This window comes from Pinus tabuliformis, chromosome 1_1, assembly GCF_031772625.1.
Source record: "Pinus tabuliformis cultivar Carrire ecotype Pingquan chromosome 1_1, CPIR1, whole genome shotgun sequence".
NCBI lineage: Eukaryota > Viridiplantae > Streptophyta > Pinopsida > Pinales > Pinaceae > Pinus > Pinus tabuliformis.
In genome coordinates, this window is record NC_142297.1 from 244666627 (window position 1) to 244683987 (window position 17361).

At 35.3% G+C, this 17361-nt stretch overlaps 1 pseudogene; it reads left to right on the forward strand.

Moving 5' to 3' along the window:
* The first annotated feature begins 647 nt into the window (after nt 1-647).
* Nucleotides 648-1940, forward strand: LOC149212436 (nematode resistance protein-like HSPRO2 pseudogene; annotated as a pseudogene).
* Nucleotides 1941-17361: the final 15421 nt, after the last annotated feature.

The window sequence follows — 17361 nt, forward strand, 5'->3', positions numbered from 1 at the left end:
CCGTATCAAAAATCTTCTTCATAAGACGATACTAAAAACATAGAAAATGCAATATGGCACGGCCATTCAATAGAGCGCCCTCCTATCACCTCTAATTTTATCGATTTGAAGATCGATGCACCATGTCCTTCTGCTAGATTAGAGAAAATTCCACGGCTTACATATATCACAACAGGTAGTTTGTGTCTCACATCGATATAGGCCATGTTTTGCATTGTTTCCATTAGATTAACTCAGTTCCGATATGAACTGATTATACCCTTCTATTGATTATTTTCTGGTGTTGGGATTATTTCCGGATCTCTGTGTAGTCATAACGGCATTAACACCGCCATAAGGCTTATAAGTGAGGCTCGGCAACCGCAAGATAATTTATGTGTTAAGTTTTTATCGTATACAGAAAAAGTTGAGTTGCAACAAATAGATATGCTTTCTATCCAGTAACATATTATATAAAACTTTTTAAATATATCAAGGATTTAAGAACATTTTATTCTATTCCAGTTTTCAAAATTTTAGTGTTTAAAATGGATTTTAGTGTTTATTCTATTATTATGTTGTTCTTTTTAGATTATGGTATATGGAGAGAATTAGTGTCTTTACTCTCCTGGTTATGTTTGCAGGGAAAAAATATGTCCTGTAAATAAATGGCATCTTATTTTTCCTTTGTTGAAGACTCTATAGAGCCCTCCCCCATGGAGTGTGCGGGTTACGAGCAGTATGTGCATCTCCCCGAGCTCAGTGCCATGTGGAAATTCAAGGAATGGCCTGGTTGGTCTAGAGAGGGGTTGGTAAAGGCTGCCTTACAGTCATTGGAGATTACTTTTCGGTTTGTTCCGTCTGTCCTCTGTGACACAAGGACTTACATTGACAAAGAGGAATGGAAGAGAAGGCTTGAATCCTTAATTAGTTCCCAGATTGAGTTGATTTCAATGATTTGTGAAAATGACAAGCAGGTTCCCACTCTTCAGTTGTCAGTAAGTAGTGGTATTCTTGCTAGGAAAGTTTTCCACGAGGTATGGCAGAGACCTGGTGCTTTACCTGTGGTTAGCAGAACAAGTGAAGAGAGCTTACTTCCTCGTTTGGGTAGATGGAAAAGCGCTGAAGCTATGGTTTCTAGAATATGGCTTGCCATTGAAGGCCATATGCAGAGGACTCCCTTCACTTTAGGTCTGGGGGAACCAAATATGTCAGGTAAGCCTCTTCTTGAATATGATAGAATCTGCAAGCCAAGATATTTGCACTCTTTAAAACAACATAAACAGTTCCATAATCTAGAAGATGCCAAACTTTGCAATGTCCTCCAGATCTTTGAGGCCTGGGTATTTGTAGGCCAAGAATTGTTGCAGAGAGTATATGAAAGAATAGACTCTGGGGATTTCGTAGGAGCATCCAAAGACTGTTGGATGGTTGAAAGGATGTGGAACATGCTCACAGAAATTGTGAACTTGCTTCTAGTGATGGACCCTGATGATTTCCTTTGCCTTAAACACCAGTTGGCAATTAGCAGCACTAGTACGCTTGCAGGCGCATATTGCCTTCAGTCTGCCCCCCTTAGAGACCTTACAAATGCATGCAAGGAACTAAGGCATCTGGTGCCCAAAGTCATCGGTGTTGAGGCTGATCCAAAGGGTGGACCAAGGCTCCAGGAGGCACTTATGCATTTGTTTCATTCACATGGACTGCGCTCACATGACACTTCAGGTGCTTACCATGTTGCAACAATACATGTTCTGTTGGCCTTCCAGGCAATAGAAGCCGCGGTGAAAAGGTTTTTCTTCTCATATCAACAGCTGGTAGTAACAACCATGGGTAGCACTGAAATGAATGGTCCATCATATCTAGGTGCTTGTGATGCCCTACGTCAGATATATTTTGAACCACCTTATTTCCCTAGTGTGGATGGTGCAAAGACATTTTTGGGTTACTTTTGGCACTAAAAGTTACAACTATGGTGGATGGTACACTGGAAGATCTACAGACAAATCAAGTGAAGTTTACAAGAGAAAGAACAGTGCCTTCAATTTTTCAATGTATTACCCCAAATTCATACATACACTTTTTACATTGATAGTTTTGAATACTATACATAGAATTATATTGGATATAGGATTAGACTAATTTTTGTTCATCCCCATCAGTAGGAGCAATCAATAGAACAGTGCTAGAAATTTGAACAATTTTTTTCCCCTCTACAACATGGATAGGATACTAAGGATTCATAGTGTGCAATTCCTCCTTTGTTAAATACTGTAAAAGATTGTCCAAAATTAAAAAGGTAATTATTAAAATTATTAAATTTTACGAGTTGTTTCTTTTTATAATTTTATAATTCTTTACCTAAATTCTATGATGAGTTTAACGATATTTATATAATTCATTATATAAAAAGATTGTAAGAAAAAAATAAATTATATTAATAAAATTATAAAAAAGAACTATAAGTTTTATATGGCCATGATTGTAAAAAAAAATTGCATTTCCTGCATTTTCATGATAGCTATTATCAAGTTAGATAATAGGAATTACAAGGATTGAGAAATAATGCAAAATCATGATAATGTTATGGAATTCAATAAGAGAGATTTATTTCTGATAGACTATTACAAAAAAATTTGACACTGTTTTGGTAATGGTTAAATAAATTTTTACTCTAGAGATAAATACAGAGAAATTTTAACCTTAATTAAAAACCTGTTAATTTCAATATCAAGCCTTCCTACAATTATCTAAGGCTACCTAAAATTTAAATTTAATATGCTTCATAAAATTCAAGTTTCAATACCTCCGCGAATATACTGACGTAGCTCAACTAGATTTGTGGATGCCACTTCATAAACGCAACAGTGGTATTGGAAAATATTATGTCATCCTTCTAAATAAATACTTTTTCTTTTATATGGCACCTTTTAAAACGAGGATACCGAACGTCCCAGCAATGGAATTCGAACAAACATAAGACATATTTCTTTTGTTTGTTTTAGTTGTAAATGCCACACTTGTTTTTAGCACTTGGTATATATATGTAAATATATATATATATATATATGTGTGTGTGTGTTGGGGGGGCGTGTTTATATCTGTTTGATATAAGTCTAAGTGAAACACAAATTTAGTAAAAAAAAAATTATAAACAATATCTTAACCATATATCTCATCATCAACTAATCTAAATTATAAATTAACTATAATATCTAATCCCTCTTTTTTATTTTCCAAGAGCCGCCCATCCCAGCTAAAGTATAATATTACTTCCAGTTTCTGAAAAGGAATGCTTGCTCGGTAAATCAATTTAATGTGCAGGGTGTTTCAAAGAAAGTTGCAAATATGGTTGTAAGTGTTAATGTACACGGTTATAGTTGAGACCAAAGGTAAAGCGCCCCAACTTTCATCCCAACCCAACTAAATTATAATATAGGTGCAGTTGTTGAAAAGGAGTACTGTCCTAAAAAATGAGTCCTCAAATATGAGTTTAATGACCATGGTATTGGAGGGAAGGTAGTAGATATGCCTATAAGGGTTAATGTACATAGTTATAATTGTGGGTGAAGATAATAATTAATTTATTTTATTTTTGGCCTAAAATTTAATGATTTTTGTTTTTTTATAAGATTGTAGGTTTTTTATTAAATTATATTCAAAATTTTTATAATGCAATTTTTTATTGGGTAAATTATATTTTTGAATGTATAAATAAATTTTGTTCTTCAATACTAATTTGTTTTAGTGAGATTGTAAATTTTAGTCAAATTATTTATAGTATAGTATCATTTATAAAATACGTTGTTCTTTAATCATATAAGTTTAAATTTAGAACATTGATAATGCATATTGCTTATAATCATTCTCTCTCCTAATATCTATAATTTGGCTTAACAATTATCATTTTCTTGCAGATTGACACACGATTTGCTCGCTTGTGCAGAGCCTAACCCCACGGTTTACAGAGAACAAAAACAATCATTGTAATTTTTCTTTAGTGGGTGACTGGCAAACTTTAGTGAATTGCCTTCACCTCTGCAATTTTTTTCCATATAGTTCGGATTGTTTTAATAATCAATATTAGTAGGGCAATTACTTAGCCTTTACTTTAAAATTTTTACATTTCACACATAGCTTAATTAAGGGGAAAAGTAAGTGGCCATAATCCAAGTAAAATTGCTTTGATTTTCATAGATTTGTTAAAATTGATTTTTGATAACATAGTTTTATATGTTTTCTTAGTATAGGAAAAATATAAAAATTCTTTTGGAAAAAGTTTGCTTTAAGTAGTGTTTGGAGTTTTTGAAAGAGAAAGGAAATTTTCGTGAGATAATTAGTGGTCATGAGTTGTATGCGTCGGAAAAGATAAAGAGATTGTTTCTTTGATTGTCTTTGCTACGAAAGTTGTCATTTTATAAATTTTGCATTCTCTCAACTCTCTTAGTTAGGATATTCATTGAAAAAGGCAAAATAGTTTAAATCATCCTAGGTGCATTTTTTAGTGGATTTGAGTCGAGTCTACACACCATTCAGTTTCATTTACACTACCTTTTGACTTAAAGAACAACCATAAAATTAACGCTTAAAGTAAAATTGACGTAGTAACTTTTTATTTACTAGGGCTCTGAAACACCAATATAGATCAGGCTAGTGTCTTGGAGTAGGAGAGTAATTAACTCTCCAAGACAGTAAAACCAAACAAGTAGCTCATCTTGTGGTAGGATAAATCCAATTGTTACAATTACGCTCTGGGAAAGCTCCTCTTAAAGGAGAAGCACGAGATCGTGTCCGAACCAGTGAGGGGATCAATCCTCCTTCATTGGGAACGACGCCAGATATACACGTACTACAAACGGTAAACCTCGGATTATTGTCGAGGAGCCTGGGGTCACTTGTCGGTAAACCTTGGATTATTGTCAAGGAGCCGGCAAGGGGATTGAGCTTGCTACTCTGCCCTTGCGTGTGTATCGGATCGTAGACTGTTCCCCCAGGTGTATTTGTTGCTATTGGTGACCTTAGTGACCATAATCTTTAGGGCTCTACCCGAGGTGACGGTGGAGGGAAGATCCCACTGTACCTGGAACAGACGTCGGCTAGACTCACTTGGATTTTCTGGGGGGTTCACTTCACTCGAGACGGTTAAAAGTGGAGGAACTTGGTCCAGTCTATTCATTAAGCAGGTTGTCGGGGTAACTGTTTCACCCACCACTTCTGCACTGAATTCGACGACGTTGGATTTCATCACCAACTAGTGTTTTCGGTCTAGAAGGTTACTGTTTGCGTATGGTTTGACGCCCTAGATTCTTTAGGCGTCTGATTCAAATTTGTTTGGTTCTTTAGAGACTTTAGGTGGTTTGATTTGAGTTTCTACTTTGTTTGCGTGTGCAGTAGTTTAAAAGTTTTTAACTGTGGCTGAATTACCGAGACAGTCCCCTACCAGTCGGGGCAAGTCTCCTGAAGTTGTCACCGTGGCCGATTTGTTGAGGAGGTCTCGTAGACTTCGAGGCCAACCTCCCGAAGAGGTCCCGAGTCATTTCGAAGGTTGGAAAGTCCTTGTAAATCCTAGTGGCAGTAGAGTAGGTTCACCTGAAGAAGGAGGTTCACCTGAAGAAGGACAGTCTTCAGTGGTAGTTCATCCGGATTACCAAGGTTTAGAAACATGTTATAATCCTGAAGCTGTTGCAGTTTCAGAGCTTACTGGTAGTTTTTCATCTGCTAGCGTTCCAATAGCGTGGGTGATATCATCACGCAATACTATAGCTGATCTTTCTAAATGGATGTTGGCCTTACTTGCAATTGGAAACAAAGAGCGACCAGATTGGCATGTTCTCGCCTTCATCACAGATGATGCTACTGCAGAAATTGAAGCATTGAGGTGATGTGTTTATTATTTTTACAAGAGGCATAAAAAATATTGTTAATGTATAATCTCACTAAAAATTATGTTATTGCAGGTCTACGATCAAGTGCAAAGTATTATTATGTGTGTGGCATGTTCGTCGTGCATGGTTGAAAAATGTTGGAAACAAGGTCCAAGGGAGGGAAAACCAAATAAGCATTTTTCGTGATTTAGGAGATATCATGCACATGTGTAAAGATGATGCATCTGTGAAAAAGAAAGTTGAAAGCTTATTTGAAGAATTCAGTGAACAAAAAAGATTTTTGGAATATTTTAGAAATACTTGGTTAGCCAACAATAAAATATGTAAGCTTCTTATTGGTGGTTTTAATGACTCTATGTTTCATGTTATATGTATACTTATTAATATATAACTAATAAATTTCTTTCTACAGATATGTGGGCAAAAGCATACAGAGATTTTCCACATTCAAATCAAGATACGAACAATGCCATTGAATCTTACCATAGGTATATCAAGGAAAGGTACCTATGTGAGAAGAACAATGCATGCCACAGAAGGGTTGATTGGTTAATCTATGTTTTGTTGACAAAGGTTGTATTATATTACAATCATATGCACCGTTTAAAAGAAGCTGGTTTTGTACGACCCAGAAAAATACAGGAACAATTGAATTCATCCAAGTGTAGAGCTAAGAAAATCCCAAATGAAGATTGTGTGCCTGATGAAAAGAGTAATGACTATTGGGTTCGTAGCCAAAATAAGGATACTCGTGACATTTGGTACAATGTCATATATAAGGGTTCTAATCTACACTTCTGCAATTGCAATTGGGCCTTGAATGGAAATATCTGTAAACATGTATTGAAAGTTGAGATGTTAGTGAGTAACACTATTTTGGGTGAAAATGTAGCACGTGGTGTCACTGATCCCAGGACAGAAAGGCCTAGAATTTTATTTGATTTGAATGAAACACCTATATTGGGCCCAGAAATCCAAACAGAGCTTTCGCCATGCTTTGATTCTCCTACCAATCTGAATTATCATAATGAAACAAGCATTGATAATTTAGAGAATTTCTCATACAATGTTGAATCAACCAATGTACGACAAGATAGTGCATTCTCTGAACATGATGAGATGAAACGTGTTAACTCATCAACCCTTGAGAAATTGAGATCCATAATACCTACAAATTTGGAACAGGCATATGCATTGAACAACTTGGTAGACAAAGCATGTCAAGAATACAACAAAATGTTTTTCAATACTATAACTCCATCCAAGATCACTACTAAGAGAAAACACAGTTTCTTGAGTCCAGTAAATAAAAAGAGGCGATGTGGTCGCAAGTCAAAATCAGGGACAGATAATCTACAATTTGAAAGGGTTGGACGAGTTCATGCAAGGAAAAAAAGAATGGATGAACAATTGGGGTCAGCTTCTCAAAAACAAAGAAATGTGGACCACGCGCCTGAGATAATACAAGATTCTATTATACCCAATATTGGTATGGAAATTTCATGCTATGCATTGTTTTATGTTAAATGCGATATATTAGCATGTTCAACACATTTGCATGACTATATGAACTATTTTTATTGTTACAGCTGAGGGACCCACATCTCACAACATTCCAAGTTGTCGAATTCGTTTATTTGATGAACATGCTATTGAAAAAAGATCTAGCATTGGGAACACGGCTTCAGCCATTAACACCCCAATATCCTCCCCAAGGGTGCTCCCCCCTATTGCTGAACCAATTAGGATGTATCATCGCCCACACCCACCACCTTTTTCCTCCATAAATTCTTCCATGCCTATAACCACCTCTGTAATACCTTCCCAATGCTCACCCCTACCCTTCAGTCATCAACCATTCTCATTTTTTCAATCGTCCACCCTTAACATTCCAATTTCCCCCCCTAGGTTAATCCCCCGGCCTACAGTGATTCCCACTATCGTACAACCGGTGGGGGTGTATTGTCGCCCACACCCACTACCTTTTCCCTATTTCACATCCACCATGCCTTTATCTAGCACCCCTGAACCATGCCTATATTTGTCACCAAGTGCTCCGCCATCTACCCAGGAAGGGCTGTCTTCTCCATTGCCTCAAAACCTCACGGTGAGAACGAGTATTTGATCAAAATATCATCGTGAATTAATGAAATTGATTATATTCCTTTCAATTTTTACAACTAATTGATTATTGTAATTTTTTGCAGAGATATCAATTTGGAAATCCACCTGGGAGTGCCAAGAGGGACGAGGGTGACTTATAGATCCATACTTTAGATCGATCATGATGTTGTTTTTCCATTATGTCATTTATGGGCATGAGATTCCATTATTTATGTTGGAAATGATGTTCTATTTTGTAAAAAAGAAACATGTATAGTTGGACCTATTTTGAATAAAAATACATAAATTTATACTTGTGTTGATGACAACATCTTCATTGAATTTTAAATCGTTATGTGGATGCGATGTTATATTCTATCAATGTTACATTACTTTTGATGAATAGTTGTAATAGATTTTTCGTTTATTATTTACAAATTATCAAGTTTATAAGTTAAGTTACTTATATATTTATATCTTATTTGATGTTTAAAATGTAATCTTAAGACTTATACCTCGCACCTCAAGATTAATCTGTCTAAAAATACATAAGCCTTTCTAACTTGATACTAGATTTTTCGTTTATTATTTACAAATTATCAAGTTTATAAGTTAAGTTACTTATATATTTATATCTTATTTGATGTTTAAAATGTAATCTTAAGACTTATACCTCGCACCTCAAGATTAATTTGTCTAAAAATACATAAGCCTTTCTAACTTGATACTAGATAAAAAACAATAACCACACATTACAATCCAATATCACTTTAAAAATATTCTTACAAAGTCTCTTAACAAATATGTAACCATAGATATTTTTATCATAAGCTACCATACAATAACGACTCTTAAGTATACACAAAATATATATCGAAAAAAATATGACAGCTTAAATATATTTTCACATCCTCGACCCTAGAATATTCATTTATTTCTTTACATATGAATTATAGTTTATGGTTTATGTTCATATTCCATAGATTTTACATGTGAGAATCAACCCATTTAATAAACATGTACTTGTTATTTAACCTCTTTAACCTTTATTGAAACTGTGCATATACGGAAACTGGGCATATACGGAAGATGTGCGCATATACGGAAACTGGGCATATATGGAAGATATGCGCGTGTCTTCCGTCTATGCATAGTTTCCGTCTATGCCCAGTTTCCGTACATGCGCACATCTTCCGTATATGCCCAGTTTCCGTACATGCGCACATCTTCCGTATATGCCCAGTTTCCGTATATGCGCACATCTTCCGTATATGCCCAGTTTCTGTATATGCGCACATCTTCCGTATATGCCCAGTTTCCGTAAATGCGCACATCTTCCGTATATGCGCACATCTTCCGTATATGCACAGTTTCCGTATATGCGCACATCTTCCGTATATGCCCAGTTTCCGTATATGCACACATCACCCGTATATGCCCAGTTTCCGTATATGCGCACATCTTCCGTATATGCCCAGTTTCCGTAAATGGAATTTGTACACATCTTCGGAAGATGTGCGCATATACGGAAACTGGGCATATACGGAGGATGTGTGCATATACAAAAACTGTGCATATACGGAAACTGGGCATATACGGAAGATGTGTGCATATACGGAAACTGGGCATATACGGAAGATGTGCGCATATACGGAAACTGGGCATATACGGAAGATGTGCGCATGTACCGAAACTGTGCATATACGGAAACTAGGCATATACGGAAGATGTGTGCATATACGGAAGATGTGCGCATATACGGAAACTGGGCATATACGGAAGATGTGCGCATATACGGAAACTGGGCATATACGGAAGATGTGTGCATATACGAAAACTGGGCATATACGGAAGATGTGCGCATATACGGAAACTGTGCATATACGGAAGATGTGCGCATATACGGAAGATGTGCGCATATACGGAAACTGGGCATATACAGAAACTGGGCATATACGGAAGATGTGTGCATATACGGAAACTGGGCATATACGGAAGATGTGTGCATATACGGGAACTGGGCATATACGGAAGATGTGCGCATATACGGAAACTGGGCATATACGGAAGATGTGTGCATATACGGAAACTGGGCATATATGGAAGATGTGCGTATATACAGAAACTGGGCATATACGGAAACTGGGTATATACGGAAAATGTGCGCATATACGGAAACTGTGCATATACGGAAGATGTGCGCATATACAGAAGATGTGCGCATATACGGAAACTGGGCAAATAAGGAAGATGTGCGCATATACGGAAACTGTGCATATACGGAAACTGGGCATATACGGAAGATGTGTGCATATACAAAAACTACGCATATACGGAAACTGGGCATATACGGAAGATGTGCGCATATACGGAAACTGGGCATATACGGAAGATGTGCGCATATACGGAAACTGGGCATATACGGAAGATGTACGCATATACGGAAACTGTGCATATACAAAAACTGCGCATATACGGAAACTGTGCATATACGGAAGATGTGTGCATATACGGAAACTGGGCATATACGGAAGATGTGCGCATATACGGAAACTGCGCATATACGGAAACTGGGCATATACGGAAGATGTGCGCATATACGGAAACTGGGAATATACGGAAGATGTGTGCATATACGGAAACTGGGCATATACGGAAGATGTGCGCATATACGGAAACTGGGCATATACGGAAGATGTGTGCATATACGGAAACTGGGCATATACGGAAACTGGGTATATACGGAAACTGTGCGCATATACAAAAACTGCGCATATACGGAAACTGGGCATATACGGAAGATGTGCGCATATACGGAAACTGGGCAAATACGAAAGATGTGCGCATATACGGAAACTGTGCATATACGGAAACTGGGCATATACGGAAGATGTGTGCATATACAAAAAATGCACATATACGGAAACTGGGCATATACGGAAGATGTGTGCATATACGGAAACTGGGCATATACGGAAACTGTGCGCATATACAAAAACTGCGCATATACGGAAACTGGGCATATACGGAAGATGTGCGCATATACAGAAACTGGGCAAATACGGAAGATGTGCGCATATACGGAAACTGTGAATATACGGAAACTGGGCATATACGGAAGATGTGTGCATTTACAAAAAATGCGCATATACGGAAACTGGGCATATACGGAAGATGTGCGCATATACGGAAACTGGGCATATACGGAAGATGTGCGCATATACGGAAATTAGGCATATACGGAAGATGTGTGCATATAGGGAAACTGGGCATATACGGAAACGGGGCATATACGGAAGATGTGTGCATATACGGAAACTGGGCATATACGGAAGATGTGTGCATATACGGAAACTGGGCATATACGGAAGATGTGCGCATATACGGAAGATGTGCGCATATACGGAAACTGTGCATATACGGAAGATTTGCGCATATACGGAAACTGTGCATATACGGAAACTGGGCATATACGGAAGATGTGCGCATATACGAAAACTGGGAAAATACGGAAGATGTGCGCATATACGGAAACTGTGCATATACGGAAACTGGGCATATACGGAAGATGTGTGCATATACAAAAACTGCGCATATACGGAAACTGGGCATATACAGAAGATGTGTGCATATTCGGAAACTGGGCATATACGGAAGATGTGCGCATATACGGAAACTGGGCATATACGGAAGATGTGCGCATATACGGAAACTGGGCATATACGGAAGATGTGCGCATATACGGAAACTGTGCATATATGGAAACTGGGCATATACGGAAGATGTGTGCATATACGGAAGATGTGCGCATATACGGAAACTGGGCATATACGGAAGATGTGCGCATATACGGAAACTGAGCATATACGAAAGATGTGCGCATATACAGAAACTGGGCATATATGGAAGATGTGTGCATATACGGAAACTGGGCATATACGGAAGATGTGTGCATATATGGAAACTGGGCATATACGGAAGATGTGCGCATATACGGAAACTGTGCATATACGCAAGATGTGTGCATATACGGAAGATGTGCGCATATACGGAAACTGTGCACATACGGAAACTGGGCATATACGGAAGATGTGTGCATATACGGAAACTGGGCATATACGGAAGATGTGCGCATATACGGAAACTGTGCATATACGGAAACTGGGCATATACGGAAGATGTGCGCATATACGGAAACGGGGCATATACGGAAGATGTGTGCATATACGGAAACTGGGCATATACAGAAGATGTGCGCATATACAGAAACTGTGCATATACGGAAGATGTGCGCATATACGGAAACTGGGCATATACGGAAGATGTGCGCATATACGGAAACTGGGCATATACGGAAGATGTGCGCATATACGGAAACTGTGCATATACGGAAACTGGGCATATACGGAAGATGTGCGCATATACGGAAACTGGGCATATACGGAAGATGTGTGCATATACGGAAACTGGGCATATACGGAAGATGTGCGCATATACGGAAACTGTGCATATACGCAAGATGTGTGCATATACGGAAGATGTGCGCATATACGGAAACTGTGCATATACGGAAACTGGGCATATACGGAAGATGTGCGCATATACGGAAACTGGGCATATTCGGAAGATCTGCGCATATACGGAAACTGGGCATATACGGAAGATGTGCGCATATACGGAAACTGTGCATATACGGGAACTGGGCATATACGGAAGATGTGCGCATATACGGAAACTGGGCATATACGGAAGATGTGTGCATATACGGAAACTGAGCATATACGGAAGATGTGCGCATATACGGAAACTGGGCATATATGGAAGATGTGCGCATATACGGAAACTGTGCATATACTGAAACTGGGCATATACGGAAGATGTGCGCATATACAAAAACTGCGCATATACGGAAACTGGGCATATACGGAAGATGTGTGCATATACGGAAACTGGGCATATACGGAAGATGTGTGCAGATACGGAAACTGGGCATATACGGAAGATGTGTGCATATACGGAAACTGGGCATATACGGAAGATGTGCGCATATACAGAAACTGTGCATATACGGAAACTGTGCGCATATACAAAAACTGCGCATATACGGAAACTGGGCATATACGGAAGATGTGCGCATATACGGAAACTGGGCAAATATGGAAGATGTGCGCATATACGGAAACTGTGCATATACGGAAACTGGGCATATACGGAAGATGTGTGCATATACAAAAACTGCGCATATACGAAAACTGGGCATATACGTAAGATGTGTGCATATACGGAAACTGGGCATATACGAAAGATGTGCGCATATACGGAAACTGGGCATATACGGAAGATGTGCGCATATACGGAAACTGGGCATATACGGAAGATGTGCGCATATACGGAAACTGGGCTAGATGATCAATTTTTTGGTGATAACACTCCATTTGTTGTGTTGATGCTAACTATGAAACAATAATTCTGATGACCTTATAGATATAGTTAATAAAAATCTTTGGCAACAAGAATAAGGGGATTATAATTGTGTATATTATATATATATTTCATATCACAATCTAAATCCACACTTTTCATGACTATTTGTGAGCGGAAATGCAAGTAGAAATCATTGAGGAAAGCCATGAATCGGATTGTTTGAGCTTTTTCAACTTGAACATTCTCTATAAGAAAATTTATCTTCTTTGTTACAACTATATTTTGCATTTATGTGGGATGGAATTACTAATCATATGATTCCTAGTATGTGCATTGAGCAATATTTACTCTTATCACCATATTAAGCATCTTCAATATAATAGGATACTGAGTTATTTGTCCTCGTTACTGATGGTCATCTTAAAACCTCTTATCCATTAAAGTTAAGTGCAATTGGTCATACACAAACAAAATTTGAAAAAGGTAGGAAAAGGACCCCATATAGCATGAGCTGCTCTTTTTCCCTCAAGATTTAGAGGCAAGGATCTATTAGGAGAGTGATGTATAAAAGTAAGTTTATGATTAGATATTTTGTATATCGATTCATATTTTCAACAATAATATTTATTTTTAATCATTTGATATTTCTTATAAATAGATTTTTATTACATAAGACCTCAAATAGATCATTGCCATGTTTAGTATTTTAATTAGTGTAATAAATCCTCACTACCCATTGAATCAATTTGGAGTACAAGTTACGGATTTAGTATCCCTCTTTCATCTAAATCGATAGGGTGTTCCCCTTAACTCGTATCATCCTTCTATTAGTAAAAATAAAATATAATTACACATTTAAATACCGTTTTGAACATGGATTTGTCCACGTTTTTAAGACTTTTAAGTCATTCCTACTTGTGGAGCAAGTTCTTCAAACCATTTTTTTTTTCTTTCTTATATTTTTTATTATTAGTATTTGGTGTAATGGTATTTCTCACATGTGATACACTTCTTCTTATTGGTGTTATTTAATGACAACAATGTTGGTGAAATCTAGTTGTGTCATCTACTCTCATAATCATGTTACAGTTATTAATGGTAAACAAAAATACATCCACACCTTATCATAGAATAAGTATTTGACGTAATGCATTAAAAGTATATTTTTATACATAATGGACTAAAAGTATTTTTTTTATATGGTATCATCATGATAATTTCATTGAAGTGATCCACAACTAAGATAAGATAGTCATTATCCCTATTAATGGTCAACAAACATCCAATAAATATATTAAAATTAATTCCCACGGTTTTCTCATTAATAAAACTCCAAGAAATTTTCACAATTTTTAAATTATTGAATTAAATGTTATTCAGAGAAAACAATATTTGAAAAATGTGGTTACCATTTGTGTCATCTATGAAAATAAGAAATATATTTATAGTATGGTATTCTTCTCCACCCCAAAGTTTCCTAATATTTTATTTGTTTGAAATTTATTCACCAAGAATGTAAATTTAACATATAACTTGTAAATGAGAAAAAAAATCTAATTGATCATGGCTAGGGATGATATATTTTTCCAAATTTACCAGAAAGTGCATTGATCTCCATCCATATGAAGTGGTTCCTTGTGGAGGCAAATTAGCCATGAGAAACAAGCATGTACTTCATAGGTAATCAAACTTAGATACAAAGGAAAATCACACACTACTTTAACCACCCATGCTAGACCCCATTGACCATGTTTGATATTTTTGAGAATGGTGTTCCTCATGCAATAGTGGTAATATGTGAAATCTTGAAGTAGCACAAACAGAATTCAACTTTAACAAAATGTTTTTTTTTTCTAGGTTGTCTTATAGTTATTCATGTTTTGTTGTTATCATAAAATTCCATAGAATTTGTATATGCATATAAAGTATAGACACAATTAAGCTTATTTGAAAACATTTAAACCATAGTGTTAAATTGCAAAACCATCATCAATTCAATTGATAGTCACCATGATAGGAGATCAGTGTCATTATTTGTGCTTTCCTTTTGGTAATTAATCATGATGTTTAATTTATACTAACAAATAAGTGATTGACTTCACGTAACATTCATCATAATGCTATTCTATGTTTGTGGAATTTCAAGGTGCTTATTATCATTGTGAACAATAGTTTATTTCTTGAGTAAATATTGTAGTGAATGTTCACTACTTAAACCAATATATACATATGTTGGTGATGGATCTTGAACATTTAATTAATACCACCCATATGGCATGTTTATAAGAATCCATCTCAATCTCAAATGCTAGATGAATATCATGTGAGATGAGAATCATGGTAGTCTTATGAAATGACACATTTGGAAGAGCACCTCCTTGATAGAGGTCAATGTGGTTCTCCAACTTATAGGGTAGAAGACTTTGCCTATGTTTCCCTATGATAGAGTTTAGAAATAAATCAAGCCAATAATAAGAAAAAGAAGTCTCATTCAAAATAAATTTAAATGTGCATTGTAAAACCTATTATATGGGGTGTTAAAAAAGTAGGAAAAAGAAAAAAAGGAAAAAGATATGAATAAAAATTAAAATTCATTTGGATAAACATTTTTAGAATAATAATTAGCACCATGTAACATTTCATTAGCTTGAAATGCATTTGCTTTGGAGATAGAAACCATATAAAATTCAAAACAGTTAACCATTTAAAGTAATTCACTAACCACTTAACTAACTTAGGGATACCAAATTTCCATATGTATCTTATTTATTATAATACATTACATTTTTTTATAAAAAATAAAAAATGTTTCATGTGATACTCAATGTAAACTAGCTAATATACCATTTAATAACATTGCTTGAATCATAAATATTTTGATAATAATCGATTTATATGATAAATATTTTTATATAGATAATGTAATTTTTTTTAAATAAAAATTTATTTTTAAATACATTTTCTTAAAATATTTCCAAAATAACCCATTTACTTATAGAATTTATTTTACAATTCAAAATAAAAATAAAATAATACCTATATAAATATGAATAAAAAATATCATTACCCTTTCAACTATTAAAATTGTTTGTATATAACCCATTTACTTATAGAATTTATTTTACAATTCAAAATAAAAATAAAATAATACCTATATAAATATGAATAAAAAATATCATTACCCTTTCAACTATTAAAATCGTTTGTATATATACATAATACATTTCACAATACTGGCCTTATAAAATTCAAAACAGTTAACCATTTAAAGTAATTCACTAACCACTTAACTAACTTAGGGATACCAAATTTCCATATGTATCTTATTTATTATAATACATTACATTTTTTTATAAAAAAAAAAATGTTTCATGCTATACTCAATGTAAACTAGCTAATATACCATTTAAGAACATTGCTTGAATCATAAATATTTTGATAATAATCGATTTATATGATAAATATTTTTATATAAATAATGTAATTTTTTTCAAATAGAAATTTATTTTTAAATACATTTTCTTAAAATATTTCCAAAATAACCCATTTACTTATAGAATTTATTTTACAATTCAAAATAAAAATAAAATAATACCTATATAAATATGAATAAAAAATATCATTACCCTTTCAACTATTAAAATTGTTTGTATATATACATAATACATTTCACAATACTGGCCACAATTACAAAAGAATAACTTGAATGAGAAAAAAAAACTTGAACCCAAATTAAAAAGATGATTATCAACTCTCGCAATAATATTTTAAAATCACTTTATTAAAATCGTTTACAAAATAGAAAATATTAAAATTGTGCTGGGTTCATATCACTCGTTTACCGAAATCTAATTTTTTTGGGAATTTAACAACAATGTTGACAACTCTGTCAAATGGAGTGAATGAAATATCAAATAAATCTATCTAATAAGCAAATTCAAAGACGAAGGTTGGTCAAACAAATCCACAT